Source organism: Homalodisca vitripennis, unplaced genomic scaffold (genome assembly GCF_021130785.1).
Source record: "Homalodisca vitripennis isolate AUS2020 unplaced genomic scaffold, UT_GWSS_2.1 ScUCBcl_8900;HRSCAF=17206, whole genome shotgun sequence".
Lineage (NCBI taxonomy): Eukaryota > Metazoa > Arthropoda > Insecta > Hemiptera > Cicadellidae > Homalodisca > Homalodisca vitripennis.
Genome location: NW_025785009.1, coordinates 1 through 19,517, shown reverse-complemented (window position 1 = coordinate 19,517; position 19,517 = coordinate 1). Strand labels below are relative to the sequence as shown.

Genomic DNA, 19,517 nt, shown 5'->3' with positions numbered 1-19,517 from the left:
AATAGTTGTTTGACAAACAAGAATAACAAATTTCACATGGTTCACCTGTGAACTTTTAGTGGTTTAAAAAAATTTTCCAGTTAAGTTTAATTGTACTATTAACTGAGGCTTGCTAACAAATTATTATGATCTCATGCACATTAAAGGCTTTTTAACTTGTTTCGTTCGTACCATCGTCTTAAGGTTGGGACACACATAACCGCACCGCGCCCGACACGTGAGTCGGCCGATTGTTGGCCGTCACACGGTGAAACAATTGTCTGCGCAGTATTTAACCTGCAAAGTTCAGACACGTCCGCACCGACACCAGACCGTCGTGGCCGCACCGTGGCCGCACCGTCACCGATTAGTTCAGGTTTGAATTTTGACGGGCACGGTGCGGTCTGAGAGATCTCTTTTGAGCGGCATCAGCCATGGATGTGGAGAAACTTATTGAAGAAATAAGGAAGTTTCCTGTAGTTTATGACCAGTCGAATGACAAAATATCGGAATACAGGAATACAAGGAGAAAGTGTGGAAGAAAATTGCTGACAATTTGGAGCTTGGAGAGGGTAATTATAAATTTAAAAAGAGTTGGTCACATTTGCGTTCTTCTTTGTAAAAATATTTCAGCAAACGTTTTATTTAATTGAATTATTTAGTATACTAACCCTACATCGTGCGCTGACATTTTGTACGTTTTTATTATTTTAACTGCAATATACTTAAAATTAAAATAATTAATTTACAATATAGTTTTCAAGTACGGAAAATAAACATGTACTCTAGTACTGCTATACAATTGTACTCTTTGTCTCCGCAATAAATACTTGACTATTGACTATATTATATATTTTACTAATATTTACTATCTGTTTTACCCATTATTATAAAAAACTATCTGCAACATGGCAAACTATGGCCTCACACTAAACGTTCTTGTGTTAAAGTAATACAAAATATACTGTTTGTAGTGTATTTTATTGAAATTCAAAATCAAATTTATTGATAAAAGTATTGGAAATATTTTTTAGAGTAAACTGGTCATATTTTCTTATTGTGCTAATAAAATACATCAGTTGGTATTTTATATTGTTCTAATAATAAGTAATTATAAAAACTATGTTGTATATTAAGTAATTTTAAATAACTAAAATTAGAATTATGTAATGTATTGGATTTATTTGGTAAAATTTATCCCGGTATTTCGCATGGGCAAATTTACAATGTTTCTATGAAATTTTGTACGTTTTATTATTTTAACTGCATTAAAGGTCAAATAAAAATAATTTATTTACAATAAAGTTTCTTAGTACGAAAATAGTAGCGAGTATACATTTTAATTCGCCGCTTTTCATTAACACCGTTGGATTTTACAGTTAGAGTTGGGGATAAAAACTTGAAATTTCACCAATTTTGTAGTCAATACTATGGCAATGACGATGTAGTAAGATAAATATTTTAAAAGTTTATTACAAGTGCTATAAAATAAATATTAATTAATTAAAACCAAATTGAGCTTTGGCGATGAACATGAAATAATGAGTCGGCTTGCTACTTTTTTTATTTATTGGTCAGGCGAGTTTCGTCTGCGAGAAAGTTTGAGATAATAAACCAAATTTTACCGTAGTATTTTTTATAAATTTTTGGAGTAAACAGTTTGTCGAGAAACGAGGTATAAAGCAGATACAAATTTCATGCGGCGCAAACACGTGCCCGCTGCTTCGCCTCCATACGCTGCAATAGGTTAAATGTTTAAATGCTCAACCTCTTTTATACTCAAATCTATAAACATTAGTAACTTATTATGGGAATATATCTAATATTTGATTAAATCAAACTAATCGTTGTAGTGGGTTTTCAAAAACAAGAAGTACATAATAAAATGAAATATGATATGTATTTTTAAAGCAATAGCCTCTAAATTAAACCTTTTACAATACGGAATAACTTGAATGTCTAACTTAAATAGTAAAGTTAACTTTTTATGTAATGTTACAGTTTACAATGTTACTGTTTATTTGGTGTTACAGTATATATCAATGAATGATTTCTAACATTCTATACAGGTTACAGTATAGTTTTTTTACAGTATCTTTATGGTATTTAGTTTATATTCCTTACTTACAAGGAAATAAAATGTACACCCATTCCATCGAAGTATATTTTAGTTGATCATTCTTAAAAAAACTTCCAATAATACAACATTATATAATCCACCACGTATATATATATATATATATATATATATATATATATATATATATATATATATATATGAGTTATTACTTGTATGATATCTTTTTATTTGTGAAAATAACTGAAGAACAAGACTGACAGAATATGAAGTCTACTACCCAAGGAATATCACAGCTTTCGTTAAATGATTACGAACTCTCTGTTTATGTAATTTTTCGTTATACAATTTCGAAAAATGGTGAGGCCTGACTTTAAAATATTTTAGACATATTGCCTTAATAAGTAATATGAAATGGTTAGTGTCTGGATCTTGATGTGTAAAATGATTGTCAGTTGTGAAAATTTCCCTACCAATGCAGTGTTGCAATACTTTTGATGTCATACGAATTAATTAAATTATTTTCTTTGCAATAAAAACTGCTGTCTAAAATTTCAGACTTAATCAATTTTTCACATATCCTGCATACAAAAGAAACTCCATTTGAGGGCTGTAAAAGTCCACCCCTATTCTTACAAGATATCAAAGAATTTCTATTAGTGGCACACACCAATAGCGGCCCTGCCTGCCGCCACACGGACGCTCGGTAGTGGGTGACTCATCCACTTCCATCCCCACCACTCTGGTGATTACCGGCTTCAGCCGCGCGCCCCGATTGCCAGTCTATGTTCTTCTTTGGTCGCTGATATTTACTATGTTTTACCCATTATTATAAAAACGATCTGCAACATGGCAAACTATGGCCTCACACTATACGTTCTTGTGTTAAAGTAATACAAAATATACTGTTTGCAGTGTATTTTATTGAAATTTGCTGCAATGAAAACACAATAAACAAGAATAATAGGGAAAAAACATAATCATGATATTGTTATTAACAAATTTTACGCACTAGCTGTTTGTACAATTAAACATTGAAATTAACATTCATTTCTTAAGCAATGAACTAAACGACTGAAGTAGATTGTTCTTGCCAGCTCACAGATCCTTCTGGCGAACTAAAGAAATGTTTAAGGTGTTCTCTCACAGCGAATGCTTCTTCCGTTAGACCTTCCACGAACCCGAGGCAGTCTCTGTAGAGTTATTGGTCTTCCTTCTGAAGACTCTTCTGCATGGGATTGATTTTCAGAGCTCTCACGCAAATTCCAACCTTCATTTTTCCTAATAAAGTTGTGTAATATGCAAGCAGCTTAGTGTAGCCATTGTTATGTTCTCGGGGTTTCCTTGTATCCTTCTAGTAAATATTCGGAAACTTTTGCTGCAAGATACCGAAAGCATTTTCTGAGACCCTTCTTGCTCTACTTAACCGGTAGTTGAAAACAGTCTTTTCATCTGTCAAGCCTTTACCTGGATATGGCCTCATCATGTACGGTTTGAGAGCGAATGCTTCGTCAGCAACACAAACCAGTGGAAGTTCTAAGTTTGTTCCAGGAAGAGCTCTTTTCTTTGGAATATTAAGTTTTTCACTTTCCAATGCTTTACCAAATTTTGAAATTTGAGAAAATACCTCCATCTGAGTTTTTTCCATATCCACCCACATCTACTACAATTAAAGTTGTAGCAAGGATCAACCAGAGCCAACAGAACAATTGAATAAGTTTTTTTATAATTCCAATAGAGACTTCCTGATAACTTAGGGCTTGTATTGTGATGTGCTTACCATCCAAAGCACCAATACAGTTTGGGAACTGCCACTCATTCCAAAATTCGTTTGCTATGGTATGCCACCCTTCTTCATTAGGTATTGGCATAACTTCGTTTAAGAGAACCTTCACTATTGTTCTACAAGTGTCATGAACAATTGCTGCTACTGTTGATCTGCCCAGTCTGTAGCTGAAAGAAATAGTCTTGAATGAATCTCCAGTAGCCAGAAATCTGCAACAAGCAATACAAATACTTCGTGTCAAAAATTAACAGTCGTAATAAATATTTTATTATAAATGTTTTTGCTGTTTGGTATAGGTGGAGTAGAAGAATGCAAAAGAAAGTGGAGCTCTATTCGAGACCAGCTTCGTAGGACACTACAAAAAAGAAAGACCAAATCTGGACAGGCAAGTGTTGCATTCCGGAAGTATAAATACGAAGATATTCTTTCATTCCTTGGTACCTTTTCTTGGAGAACGAGAAGGAATCACCAATGTGTTCTCACAACAAAATGAGGAGGAAGTAAAATGAGCAGGAGCTTGTTGAAGAAAAAAACCTTGAAGAAAATACTCATGAACAACCAACAAGTGAAGATGAAAACACTAATATCGCCAAAACACCATCATCAAGTACTGCATTGGAAGATAACAAGTTCATTAAACCAAAACCGATAAAACGGAAAATGGCAGGTTTTCAAGAAAGTGGAAAGTCTATTCACTACGAATCTCCATCTAGTCAGCTTATGGCCTTCATACTAGCTGAGAAAAGCAGCTGAGAAAAGGGCTCCTCAACAAACGTAGAAACAACATCCAGTAGATGCTTTTTTAGCTGGTATAGCACCTTCCTTGAAATCACTAAATCCTGAACTGCTAATTGAAGCCAAAGGGAAAATATTTAACATAGTGCAGGAAATTGAATTAAAACAAGTTCAGTTTAATTGCCAAGGGAATTTCTCGATGGGACATTTCATGACATTTTTCTTCGTCTTCATCGACATCCTCAGCTACACGTGGATCACCCCATAGATGAGACAAGTAATGCTGACCAAGAAGTAACTTATGATTTTGAAAAATATTAATTTTCTTAATACAATTGTTTAAAATTTAAAGTGTAAATTTCAGAACATAATGTAACCTACTAATGGATTTCATAATGTTTTTTTTTCTGAATTTGTAGTTTTCCTTAATAATATTTTGTTTGAAATGTCACAGAGATTGTATTCTCACCTTTTTCCACTTTTATTGTAGTTTTAGTAGGTGTATGGATTATTCTTGGTTACTTATTTTACCTATAGACTCACCTTGGTGGACACCTCCATAGTTACCTATATAAGCTACTATTAGTTTTCCCAAATATTTAAAAATAGCACAATATCTATACAAGAAAATAAATAATATCAGAAATTGTATAGTGATATTTATGCTTCAAAATTAGTAATATCTCATGTTATAACATTAAATCAACACTTACCTTAAACACACAGCCAAATCGACTGTTTTGGAGTTATAGCTTGCCTCCAAAATGTACTTCTTTGTGCAAATGTGGCTTCTACTTTCGATAACAGTTTATGAAATGTGATTAGAGACATCCTAAAATACTCATAAAATTTTGTTTCGTTATCAATGAGATGAGGCATCAATGTGTAAAACTCTCCTTCTATCGTCCTTCTTCTTCCAAGCGTTATCAACCCACTTTCGTCTTGTAACAGGTCGCTGTTTTCGTCTTTCTTCGTCTTCTTCCTCCAGAGCCATAGCAATTATTCCTAAGTCACTACTTTTGAATTTGCTGAACATGCTTCTAACTGGCTCAAGGTAGATAAAGCAATAATTTTTTTTAAAATCAAATTCATAAATTGCACAAATATTATCCGTCACTCCGAAATACAAAAGACATACGCTCTATTTACAAGCAGTGAAGATCGTTACGCTCGGACAGCGTACGGACAAGTGTGGCCTCGCGGTAACACGAGCCGAGCCCGCACCGACACTCGGCCGACTCACGTGTCGGGCGCGGTGCGGTTATGTGTGTCCCAAACTTTAATCAGTGCGATGGCGTGGTCGTCTACATTTATGTATCCTTATCAGTGTCGTGTAGTTAACGTTTGTTGGGTCGGGCACCGGGTGGCCAATGAATATGTCATTAACCATTGACTGGGACGGATTGCCATTTATTCGCTGTTTATCAAAGCCTAATTCTAATTTGCCAATATTTATTGACGCAATGAACGTTTTCTGCAACGAGTCTATGAGCGGTAATGGGTTGCGTGTTTTGGCAGGGATACTAAATTGCGACATCTAGATGTGGATTTAAATTCTGTAGAGTAACGTTACTTGAAAATTTTTAGTGAGGCTGGTTTTTTGTCTTGTATAGACAAGGTATCAAGATCTGAGAGTATCACGTGCTTAGACCATTATTTTAGAAAACTTTCAAAAATATTTAATGTTTCTGATACAACTAATGTTGTGTGATACAGCCATAATGGATCACAGTGCAATTTCTTTGAACATAGAAACCATCTTTTATTAAAAATAAAACTCAACATTTCTTACTTAAAACTGATTGGGTTGAAGTAAAAAACTCAGTTAAATCTCAAGACTGGGCTGTGGTTATTAACTGTAACGACGTGGACCTATTAACAGGACACGCTCATTGCTCTTTTACAAAAACATTTTTAATAAAAATTAGAATAAATTAAACTCTCCTCAGAAAATACAAAACTTAGCCCATGGATTTCAGCGGGTCTTATTAAATCAGTTTGGCATCGAGATAAATTGTGTAGTAAACTAAAAAAAACCCACTAAATCTGCGAAACCAGTTTCTGTGTTACCGGAACATACCGCGTTCTAGAATAAAAAATGCAAAAACTCAGTTATTATCCAAATAAATTATCTAACGCTAGTGACGATAAAAAATTTGGTCCGTTGTCAATTAGATAGCCTGCAAGCCTGTATGTGGGCAGCCTTACCCCGTAGAAGCGTTCCGTAGTGACACTGTTACCGCTACTAAAGTAAAAGAAATCGGTCATTCCTTTATCTACTTTGTCTCTGTGGGGTTACAGTTAACAAATGCTATACATCCTTGGGGACAGGCAGAGGTAAATGATGCTGACTATAGAGTGAAGTCAGTTTTTCAAATTTCAGCCTGAACTTGGTAACTTAGTTCAAGGTATTATGGAAATATCAGCATCTGGTTTTTGACGTAATTCCTTCAAAAATAATAATTAGACAATATTAATTACTTATCGCCTCCTCTCTTGCATATCATTAATCTAAATGTCCATACTGGACGGTTTCCAAATGCACTAAAAATTGCGAAAATATTTCCCTTATATAAGTCTGGATTAAAAGCCTCGTTTTCAAACTATAGGCCTATCTCATTACTTTCGGACCCTCTCCAGGCTTGTAGAGAAAAGTGTTAAGCAGTAACTGTAAAATTATCTCGCACATCATAATTATAATTGCTGATGTCCAGTACGGATTTAGAGCTAACAGAAATACATCTCATACTCTGTTTGACATTAAAAGGTTTATTTCAAGTCAGATTGCGTTAAGAAAGCGGGTTCTGATTACATTTTTATATTTGGCAAAGGCCTTTGATTCTGCAGACAGGGCAAAGGTTATTGCAAAGTTAGATGCATTTGGTATAAGGAGTAAAAGAATTTGAGTGGTTAAAGAGTTACTTTAAGAATCGGCTTCAGGCAGTATTTATAAATGGAATGAATAGTGACAATGCTCCTTACAGTTAATGTTAGTATTTAGGTGTTATTATTGATCATAAACTCTCCTGGAACCCACACGTACAGTACTTGATTAAAGCGATATGGAAAGCTTGCTCAGGTTTTTGCGGTCGGATCAGTGCAGAACTGTGTACTTAACCTACGTGCAGTTGGTGTTACAATGCGGTATACTGGCATGAGGTGGTGCCTCCGCTGCCATCTTGGAACCACACAGAGAGCAATCGTAAAAAACTGTATTAAAAAAGAATTGTACATTTCCTACTTTGTTACTTTTTATAGAAATTCCCTGTGCATTAATATAAGGCAGCTTTTTATTAAAACATTTTCATTATTCATAAGACATAATAAAGGACGACTTTTACTGATACTCAATATCGTTATGAAAATTACGAAATTCAATTAAGAAAGACAATTAAACAGTAAAGGACAATTACTGTTATTGCATTCCTACATTAGTTAAAATTTCAGAAAGTGTTAATTAATTTTATCTGGCCCAAATACTTTATAGAAATTTACCTAATGGAATTAAAGAAGCAGAGAGTGACCAGCGTCATTGTATGTAAGCGGAAGGTGACAGCATGGTTATTTCGTGTTGGATGGCGGTTGCAGAGGCGCTGTTGTTATTACATTACCCCTAAATTACCAGTCCAAAGCTCTGTTGAATTGTTTTATGACTGTTAGTTATTAATTTTTCCATAAAAACTTGGCACCTGTCAATTTAAATACGAGCAATTGATTTTCATACGTATTACCTGCATTTGTTTGTCAGACAAGTTGTTTTGTATTATTTGTAATCCTTTATTTACAATGTTGTTAGTATTTAAGAAATACATTCAAAGACATTTATTTTATTTCTGTCATATATAATTATAGCTTTTATTTAATGGTATGTAAATTTAAGAAAGAACTCTTCCCAGCACTCTAACCTATAGTCTTACTGAGAATTTTCCATACGAATAAGCTTCTTGTCATTTTCTTGTACAAACTAACTATGTATTATGTGGAATAAATTGATTGTATTTTGATTCTAACACTTAAAATAATATGTAGCTTTCTGCAAACTGCAAGTCGTGCATATACCTGCAATCTGTGATTTAAACTTTCTTGGAGAGGTCCAGTAAGGATATAAATATGGAGTATCAGTGAAAGAACAGTTTTTATTACCTTTTTTATCCTGAGTTGAGCTAAAAGAACGCTCAACGTGTCCCGCACTACAACAAAGCACAATTCGGCGAGTTGTAAAGTTAATTACAAATATATATATATATATATATATTTCCATTAACTTATAGAAGAAATGTGTTTTGTACTACTGGAGCTAGAGAAACAAGCAGGAAATACTGAGTTAGTGTGGAGCCGTGGAAAACACAATTGTCTATTTGTTTTCTACTAATGTAATGGTTTTCTGTCATCTTGTTTACAAGCTGTATCAGTCGATGTATTTATATCAATTGTTTTAGACGAAACTAGAGAAAAAATCTACACTAAAATACTAATGCATAATTTTGTCTTATTAAAATTAGTAATCAAGGATTTGAAGCAGATATTTTTGAGTTTAAACTTCCTTAGTTTGGTTAGTGGAAAACCAATAAATTGTAAAAAATCTCTAAACCACAAAATATTAGTTCAAATATTTAACCAAAATTATAATATGTAACATTGCGCTTATGATGAAATTAAAAGGTGATATTAAATAATAAAGATAATATTGCAGTAATGAACCAATTCAAAATTATTTTTCGTGCCCTAAACATTTTATGAATAGCAATTAATTGTCTATTTAGAGTTCACTTATATGTGAACGATCATTGTTGTAATTTTTCTCATAACTTAACTCAGAACTCATAAACATACGTACTTGACTAGTATATCGTTTTAGTTTTATTGCAAATGACATAACCAACCAGCCCTATATTTCATAAAAAAAAGTCGGTTTTACGGGCGAAGATTTTACGTGACAACGTCTTTTTCTCGGTAGAATATTTATTGATATGAATATTATTAAATTGCACAATAGGAAACAAGGAATTGAATGAAAATAAGAATTGCACAAATTTTAACTATAGAAATATATTTTGTTTACTAAAACAATTGTACATAATTTGAAATTAATTAAAATTTGTTATTGTAAATGGTAAAGTTGAATAAAACATTTACTAAAATTGGAATTTGAAATTCTTGCTAAACACAGTTAAATTCTAACTCCGCGCGTGGTGATTGGTCGGTTTAGTTCCTTTGTTTGGTCGCACTGTTATGGACAGGTTAGAGGTTATAATTTGTTATTTTAAATGTTTGACTAGCAATACGCGCTGTTTCTTCTCAATCGACTGAATTACGATTGATTGCAGAGTGATTTAAACTAATAATTTACTTAACACTATCAACATTTGTCAATAGTATGACATAACCTATAAACTCAGTTTCTCAACTTTTGTGTCAATCTAACAATTAATCAATCAATCATAGTTTACGATAATGAAATATCAGTGTACAAATATTTACCTTTATTGTTGTAGTTGTTGTTAAATGACGAATCTAAGCACTCCACATTTTCACGAATAAACATAGTTATCTGCTTTATCCCGTGCGGCGGACCCACTGGACGGGCATCGTAACGTTACCGGGCGTTACACTTTTTCATGAGTGACTCCGAGCCGCAACCTAATTTAAGGACGTTGTCACGTCAATAAAAATTTCGTCTTACGTGAAAGGTGTAGCGTAGTGACTATATTTAAATTTTCCAGCTCATACTGCGTTGAAGCATTTGGCTAACATAATTACGCCTTCGGCCTATATTTTTTACCACAATGAAGGAATAATTTACTTTCGCATGGGATTGACTAACTGGATGAGTTGTTGGTTTAGGCTTTCGTTGATGTAATAATAACGTCAAAACTAAACTAGCACAGTTTTGTTTACGAGGAAGTAATTTTTTTTCCTTCTAAAGTAAATGTTGACCCCAAATGGCGTTAGTGATTCAGCTAACGATTGTATTTTTATTAAAATTATTTTTCAGATTGTATATTTACTATCACTTTTGATAGCATAAAAAGACTCTTTAATATCAAGGTCAAATATTTGTGAATTAAGGAAAATAGTATCACCTTGCTTTGCGGAATACATTTGATTTTGGATCTCTCAACAGTTCCAGCATTGGAAAAATATGGAACATATACTTTAAGAATTAGTTAACTTTTTACTTTTTATGTACACCATTTATATATGTTCCACAGGTTAAGTTTTATATTTTTAATTTTAATATTTTACCACCTAATATATCTATTTCTTCTCAAAAGTGGTTGTCCATTATTTTGTGATTCTTCAGTTAAATCGTTGTCATTTAGTCTGAATCCATTTTACATAAACAGTTATCAAATAAAAAATGGTTAGTAATTTTCCTTTGATGTTCATCCACCAGTCAAATATTAATTTAAAGGACATGGAGTGGCAGTGTAACGTAGATAAAGAACAGCGTCCCCGGCAGACACATGTTATTATTAACGATGGTTACATCAAAGCTGTATATCTGTTACTCTAACCCAAAGGGAAATAAAAACAAGAGAAACTGTTTATTCATATTTTTTTTGTAAAAGACTACAGTCACAAATTTTAAGCAATAATTACATTCCCAATCGTTATTAGCCCCAACATTGTTATTGACTTCTTTCTAAGATAGTAGAATAAAATTAGTTTTTTTATTAATCCGCTTAAATTATTATAATTTCATTTTCTTGTGTACAATTTACATATATATATATATATATTACTTTATACTATATTATATATATATATATAATATATATATATTATATATTATATATATTTATATATCCCACTAAATAACACCAATGCGCGCGCACACACACATAGACACAACTTACTTAATACTTACCATATAAACACTAAAGCACACCACCTGCAACACGTGTATTTATGTATTTATTGTATTATATGTGTATTTAGTGCAAAATATCTATTACCTTCGTACCCAGAAGTATGGTCTATCATACGCATAGTGTACGATTTACTTAATAGAACACGAAAAAGAAGTACCAACGTTGAAGCATGTAAATGTTTAATTAAATGTATTTTTTAATAATATTTAGTTATTGGTAGTATTATCAAATTCAACTAAGTTTTGTTCTGGTACACTTATTCAAACACTATTTACTTTATTAATTAACTTTTCTTTTAAAACCAATAATTTTAAAGGTTCCATTTTATATGACATTAAAAGAATGTTAAAATTTACAAATCGAACGTTATAATCACTATTTACATCTGATGTCGTGAAGCATGATCAAGTGTTGTCAGAAAACTTAGAATTAGAAACGGTGGAGAGGAGAGAATTTATGGTGGGGATTTAACAAGCAGAGTTTCAAGGTTACTTGCTGTATATAACACAATCCTTCATAAGCTCATCCAAAGTTACAGATTGATCCTTCCGATAATTATTTTTATTATTATTTGACTTCTAAGGAATAAAAATATTCTTTCTTAGCTATTTCATAACTACAATACGATTTCTATTGAATACTTAGTTAACGGGGACATTAAATACTACTGTTAAAGATTTAGAATTTAATTTTTTTTTTTTGCTTTCTTTACATAATTATATAATAATTATATATATATAATATAAAATCATTATAGTTACATTTATAAAAAACCCCCCCCAAAAAATAACTTTTTTTTTTTTTTTTTATATTATAATATATTATAGTAGTATTATATATATATTATCAAATGTATGTATATATATGAAACATGTCAAAAAACTCATTACGTTTATGTAATCTTAGCAGCCAGATACCTGTTACAACTGGCATAAAATTACCCATATTTCAAAAGTTTTTACTTTAAATGCATCATTTTTATAAAGACAAAACAATCCCTTAATCCTTAATTTGCATATATAAGTTTGTATTGTTGGTGTAAAATATTTTTTTTATATACGTAGAAGGAAATGGTCTTATTACGCAGATTGAACGAAAAATTATTCCATGATAAGAGGACCCTGGATTGCCATATTTATTTGAAGTTCATATAAATATTAATATTATGCGGATTGCAGAAAATCCCTTTAGGAAGTATACATAATATGAACTGGTTAACTTCCCGGACCTCGTCTTTAAAATATCTCAGCCTCTTTATTCTACACCCAAAGATCTTTCTAAATAAATATTTCTGATTTTGATTTGAATTATGTTGTAAAAATATATTTTTGGATTACGAATTGGAAGGGAAGAAGTATTTTTACGAAATTTAAGCACTAGCCTGATTTTCAATCCATATTTACTTTCATTCTACCAAGGCCTACCCTATTGACTCACACCTGGATCTTCCCAGAGTTAGTGTTAACTCCTAAGAGTTAAGGAAGGTGTTAAAACCCTGGCATCCATAAACTTACTACTCATTGTACGTTTCCGTAAGTATGTCGACTAAGACGAAAACCACTTAGTTAGAAATATTTTTTCTTATACCCAAAGTCGATTTGTTAACAATTTATTGATAAACCTTTCGTTAAAAATTCATTTAAACAAGCATTAATTTAGATGATTAACAATTATTTCTTATATTGTTTGACATTGTGTGTCAAGCGTCTCTTATTAGGCATGCCTTAATTATAAATAAAAATCTGTTTTAAATTTTTACTGATGTTATAAAAATTTATAAAAAACTTGTCCTATTATAAAATTTTTAAAAATATATTGGCGCCAAACCCAAGACGCTTTTATGTTTTTTTATTACCATGTCTTGGTGTTTAAAATCAATTACCTGGATTCTTATAAACTAAAATTAATTAAATTTTAATTAAATTGAGAGGTAAAGTATTACATGTTTATTATAATAACACTATAACAAAATTGTCTAAGCCGTTCACTGGGACAAGTAATCAATATTATCTTAAAAAAAACGTGGGTTAATGTCTAAGGACAATACAAAGTAGCTTACATAACTAATAGAAGAAGGGTTCGAGGCATGGATTCCCGTGGACATCGACCCCCATTGTTGTGAGTGTTGAGTTGAGTAACCCTCTTCGTAGTTTAATTGTTCCGCCCAGCCCCGAGGTACATTGCGCTCCGCGCTTTTTTTGACAAATGATTTACCATTACACGCTTTCCACCATCGATCTTTTTCCTGGGTTGTTTTATATATCTAAGCTGTTAATGAATTAACGCTCTTTTTCAACGACCATTCCCACACTAACGTGATTTACACTCGTAAGATTCACTTTATAAAAATATAGACAAATTTCAAAACTTCCCCTTAAAACATTTTTATTTAAATTTTAAATTAGATATTAAAACGGAGTCTAGTCTAAAAGAAAGAAATAGATGTTTTCAAGGGGCCATTTGTTAAAAATAGAATCGTTCTAAATAAATGGTTTATGGAAAGTTAATGGAAATGTGTTATTTCCTATAATATTGTGTTTAAGTCAATAATTTTATCAAATTTTAGATATAATAGGGTTTACTTTTACTTAAAAATAGTTTAGTTAATTTTAATAAAAATGTCTGTTTAATTGAAATAATATTTGGGAATGTTAAAATAGATAAAAACAAATAATGTCACCCACACGGGCTTGATAAGTACCCGGAAGGATTTCATTGTTAAAGGCACTAAAAACCTTTTGGTTGTATCTTTACTGACCCAATATTAATTCTTATTTTTGAATGTAACTACCAATTTTTTTGTTCATTTCAGGGGATATGGACTGTTTAGGCAGCTAGAAAGGAAATCTAAATGTAAAAAGATTTAGGCAGTAGGTCGAAGATCGAAAATCAAACTAAACCTTTATCTAATAATTTTTACCTATACAGCCGCATAGTAGAAACCACTCAGCTCACTGATAATGTATTACAAATTTCTAAAACCTACTTCTAGAAAATGACTAGGAAACTTGAAATTTGCGCATCGGCAGGTACCTTTTGCCGTAAGTCTTATTAACCCAACAGGTAGAAAATTCTGGAAAAAACCGGGGGGAATTTGGTTATTTTTTTAATTTTATAACACCTAAAAAAAAATTCAGAGAAAAAAAAAGTGCCATTTATTTTCTTCTACCCTTGCAGGCCCTTTTTTGTTTTAGGTCCGATAGCGGGCGAAACCGTTTTGGGAGCTAGCTCAAATCTGGACGGAAAAAATATTCCATGGGTCAGGAATGGAAGTATGATACTACAAAAAAAGGAGGCTCCAGTTGACTTTTTGCTCTATCCTTATACCATGGTTTAAGCGGACCAAAACTCTTTCGAATATTTGGGACACTTTCACAGAGATTGTTTGTTCAATAAAAAATGAATGTTTCGACGCCCGATAGCGGGCCGAAACGGTATAAAGTCGAGCTATGCTCAAAATGCTGATCTTGGACCCATTCAAAAAAATAGCAACATTTCGCGCGATTCTACAGAATAAGTGTTCCAGGTTAACTTTTTGCCCTAATTCTCCATTGGTTTGGCCGAAAATAAAATACCGTGATTATGTGCAATTTTTTTGTTTAATTTGTCACGCCCCCCCCTGATGAAAACTTTGTTTCTTTGGGGTCGATAGTCGATCGATAGCGGCGAAAACAATTGGTCAGGAGGTCAAATAATTAAAAAGAAATGGTGAACTTTCAGTATAATAATATGATTCTCAACAATAAAAGGGTTTCAGTTACTATTTTACTATATCTCCATTATTTTGAAGCCGCAAGATAACGGCCGGAACTTGTATGTGGAAAAATAAGAAATATTTGGAAAATTTTCGCTCCTCCTTACAAAATTTACATTCCAGGCTTTGATAGCGGCTAGAACGTGTTGGGTTGGTCGCTAGCTCAAAAACACAAAAAAAGTGTCCAGTGACCTCTTTTTTACTATATTTTCCCTTTAGTTTCTGACCGCAAAACGCGATTAAGTTGAATGGAAAGTAATTGGGACATTTTCGGCCTAAAAAATTTAAAAAAAAATTTTTGGACATTTCCGGGCTTGATAAGGCAGGATCTAAAACGGTTTGAGGTCTCCGTTAAACTCCAAAAAACAAATTTATTTTTAAACGGGATTTAGGAAAAATCCACGTGATCTACAGGAAAAGGGCTCAGGTGGACTTCGGGAGTTGCGTCTGAGCGTTTAGCTAAAAGCGTCTATTACGTAGGTCGGGACAGAGGGAATATTGTATTATGTGTCACAGACACAATTACCCTCTCTAATAAAAAAGGCCCAAGTGTGTCATTAACCCCCACAGGTTAATATTTATACCCCCCCCCCCCCCGGGGTTGCGATTTTCGCTGGTTAATATGGTGGTACTGGTTATGACGTGATAACCTCCTTTACATTCAAACCCCCATGATGTGTTAACCCCACCTCGGTAACATTCAAAAATCAAATAAACCCCCCAGGGAAATTTTTCCTGCCATGACCCTCATCGGTTCCGGAAAATTTTTACCAGTCACCAAATCTCTGTAAGCACCCCCCCCCCCTGGGAAGATTTCCTGGTGATGACCAGATAAAGCCACCCTGGAGAGGATCTTATCCCCCGGGTAAACGTTAACCCACCCCTGGGTATTTGTTCATATATGACCAGAACAATATCCTGATACGAAAATTTAAACCCTCCTTCTTGTCGTTAAAACTTAACTCCTTAACCCATTAATCACCCAACCCAGGGAATTTCTCGCCTTGACTAGATAGTCTCCTGAGTGATATTTAATACCCCCTGTTCGACTTAAAATTACTGCGCTTGAGGTCGTGTTTTTATTATGTTTATACTAAAACAATTCAAGATTACGCTGAACCCGTGCAGGACTTTTCTCCCGAGGCTCATTTCTGGCTTCTAAACCATTTAGGTCGTTAGATTCAGATGCTGAGGGGCACAATTCGAAAGGGACAAAATAATTAAATTTCCAAAACAAAGAAAGGTTCCATCCAGTCACTTTTTGTCCGCAGATACTCTACTAACGGGGTTTAAAATTAAATTTTAACCGCAAAAAATGCCCTCAATAAGTCAAAAGTTAATAAGTTTTTACGAATCCGGAAACAAAATCTATGAAAAAAGGTCAATTTTTAAAATCCCTTGTCATTTACTTTAATGTCCGGACGTTAACAGGGTCACCGAATTCCAGCTTATCCCCCGAATTTGCAAGCGGTTTTTTACTCTTGGGGGTCTGGGGGCGTTAGCCCCCAGACCTAGGCCCCCCCCTAGCCCACCACGAGCCGAAGGGCGAGTCTTTAATATATATAACAAGCCTGCATGTGGTAAAACTGAACTGACTGATGACTCACTCACTCACTCACGTAAATACTAATTCTAACCTACTTCCAGATGACGTTAGAGACTTGATAATTTGGTACACAGGATAGCTTTTCCACGTGTAACCACCAGGAAAATCCCGAAAAGTGTGAATTTTTCATTTTTTCAATAAAAAAAATAAAATATACATAAAAACCCCCTCAAATAAAAATTTCCCAAACCAAAAAATCGCGCACGCAGCCGCATTCTTCACCCCTGCAGGCATTTTTTTGTAAGCCCGATTAGCGGGCGAACCGTTGGAGCTAGGGCTCGGAAATCTGACGGGAAAATTCATGTGTGTCAGGATGATGAAGTGAACTACAAAAAATAGGTCTAATGACTTTTTGCTCTTATCTTCCATGGTTTTCAAGCGGGACAAAACGCCTCGAAACATTGGAAATTTCCAGAGATTTTTTTCGATTAAAAATAATGTTTAATGTTTTAGAGATTTTTTCGATAAAAAAATAAAGCTTTTCAAGTCAAAGCCCGGATAGCGGCCGGGAAAAACGTTGGTCGTAGCTTCAAATCTTGGATGTTTGACCCATCACAATTAGCAAATTGCGCGATCTACAGGAAAGAGGTCCCTAGGTATAATCTTTTTGCCCTATCTCGATTGGTTTGGCCAAAAAAACGTGATTATGTACAATTTTGTTGTAACTTTTTACGCGAAAAATCTTTTGTTTTTGGGGGTCGATTCGATAGCGGCGAGCGAAACCATTGGCTCGGAGGTCAAAAATTAAGACTAACGTTTTTATTTTTAGGAAATAAAGGATGACCTACAAAAAAAGAATCCAGTGGACTTTTTACTATATTTTACCTTAGTTTGACCGCAATAAACGCGATTAAGTGAAAATATTGGACATATTTTCGCCTAAAAATTTTACATTCTGGCTTGCTTTGATAGGCTAAATGGCCTCCTTAAAACGGTTGGTTCGTAACTCAAAACAAGATTTTAAACGGGATCTTAGGAAATTCACGTGATCTTACAGAAAAAGGTTCGGTGAACTTCGGGTAAGTTGGGGCTGAAAAGCGTTAGCCTAAGGTGCGTCATATAGGTTGATAGGGACAGTGGATATATTGTATTATGTTCACAGACACAATTTACCCTCTAAAAAAGGCCACAAGCCCATAGGTCCTCCTCACAAGCCACCCAAGACCCAAGTGTGTCATTAACACCCCCGGTTAATAATTTACCCCCCCCCCCCCCCCCCGGGGATTTCCTTGGTATGACCTTGAATAAAACTCCTGTACTATTTACATACATTCAGGAACCCCCCTCTGAGTGTGGTTAAACCCCACTTGGTAACCCTGGTAACATTAAAACCCCCCCAGGGAATTTTCCTGCCATCCATCGGACCTCCAATTTGGTCGAAATTTTACCAGTCACCAAAATCTCTTAACCCCTCCCCCCCCCCTGGGGAAGATTCCTTGTATGACCAGTTAACCCCCTGGAGACTTATCCCCCGGTAACGTTAACCCCCCCTGGGAATTTGTTCATATGACCAGACAATATCCTGACGAAAATTTAACCCCCCTCTTGTCTTAACCTCTCTTAACATTTAATCACCCACCCAGGGAATTTCTCGCCTTGACTAGATAGGCTTCTGGTGATATTAAACCCCCTGTTTCGACTTAAAATACTGCCTTGAGGTCGGTTTTTATGTATGTTTATACTAAACAATTCAAGGATAGCTGACCGTTGCAGACTTTTCTCCCGAGCTCATTTGCTGGCTTTAAACACCAAACCATAGGTCGGCTTGATCAGATCTGAGGTCAGATCAGATTTCCAACCAAGAAAGGTCCAGTCACTTTTTTGTCGCCTATAACTAACGGTTTAACCGCAAAATGCCCTCAAAGTCAAAAGTTTTTACGAATCCGGAAAAAAATCTATGAAAAAAAAGGTCAATTTTTAAATCCCTTGTCATTTACTTCAATGTCCGGTCTTAACCAGTCACCGAATTCCGCTTATCCCCGAATTGTGCAAGCGTTTACTTTGGCGGGGCCTGGGGGGCCGTAGCCCCCAGCGAGCCGAAGGGGGCCGATGTTAGTAGAGTATAATGCATTCAAATCCAACCTTAAAATTTGTTAGTAAATCCAAACATTACACTGGTTTAAATTTTGAAAGAACTTACAATATAGATCCTGTTTTTAGGTGGTTTAAATGTATTTTTTTTTGTCTTCAAGTTGTGAAAGGTTAAACTTTCGTAAATAGATACTGGAATAAAGAAATAAAGAAATTAATGTTTAAGGTAAATTATTTACTTCCAATGGCGGGCTGGGTCTACAAATTTAAAAAATAAATGTACTTCTTGGGCTATGCTTACGTTAAAATCTTTAGTAAATGTTAAATTTCTTAAACGAACCTTTAACACACAAATTTAAATATCACTGTGTATTGTTTACAATATATATAGGAAATATAAATTTATTATAGATATTTTATATATATATATTATATATATATTATATATATATATATATTTATCACATTAAAAACCATGTCAGTGCAAGGAATGGGTGTAACCAAATACTTTTAAAGACTTGCAGGATAGTCAATGACACAAAAGATCGTGTCATTCTTCAAAATGATAACGTTTACTGAAACTAATTATATTAGTATAAATTGTAATTTTACATCAGGTAATTAAATTTAAAATACACAGTTTTCCGCTCAGGATTGCAGCATACTAAAATTAA

General features: G+C 33.8%; 1 pseudogene; it reads left to right on the top strand.

Moving 5' to 3' along the window:
• Nucleotides 1-354: 354 nt before the first annotated feature.
• Nucleotides 355-4,845, top strand: LOC124374522 (annotated as a pseudogene).
• Nucleotides 4,846-19,517: the final 14,672 nt, after the last annotated feature.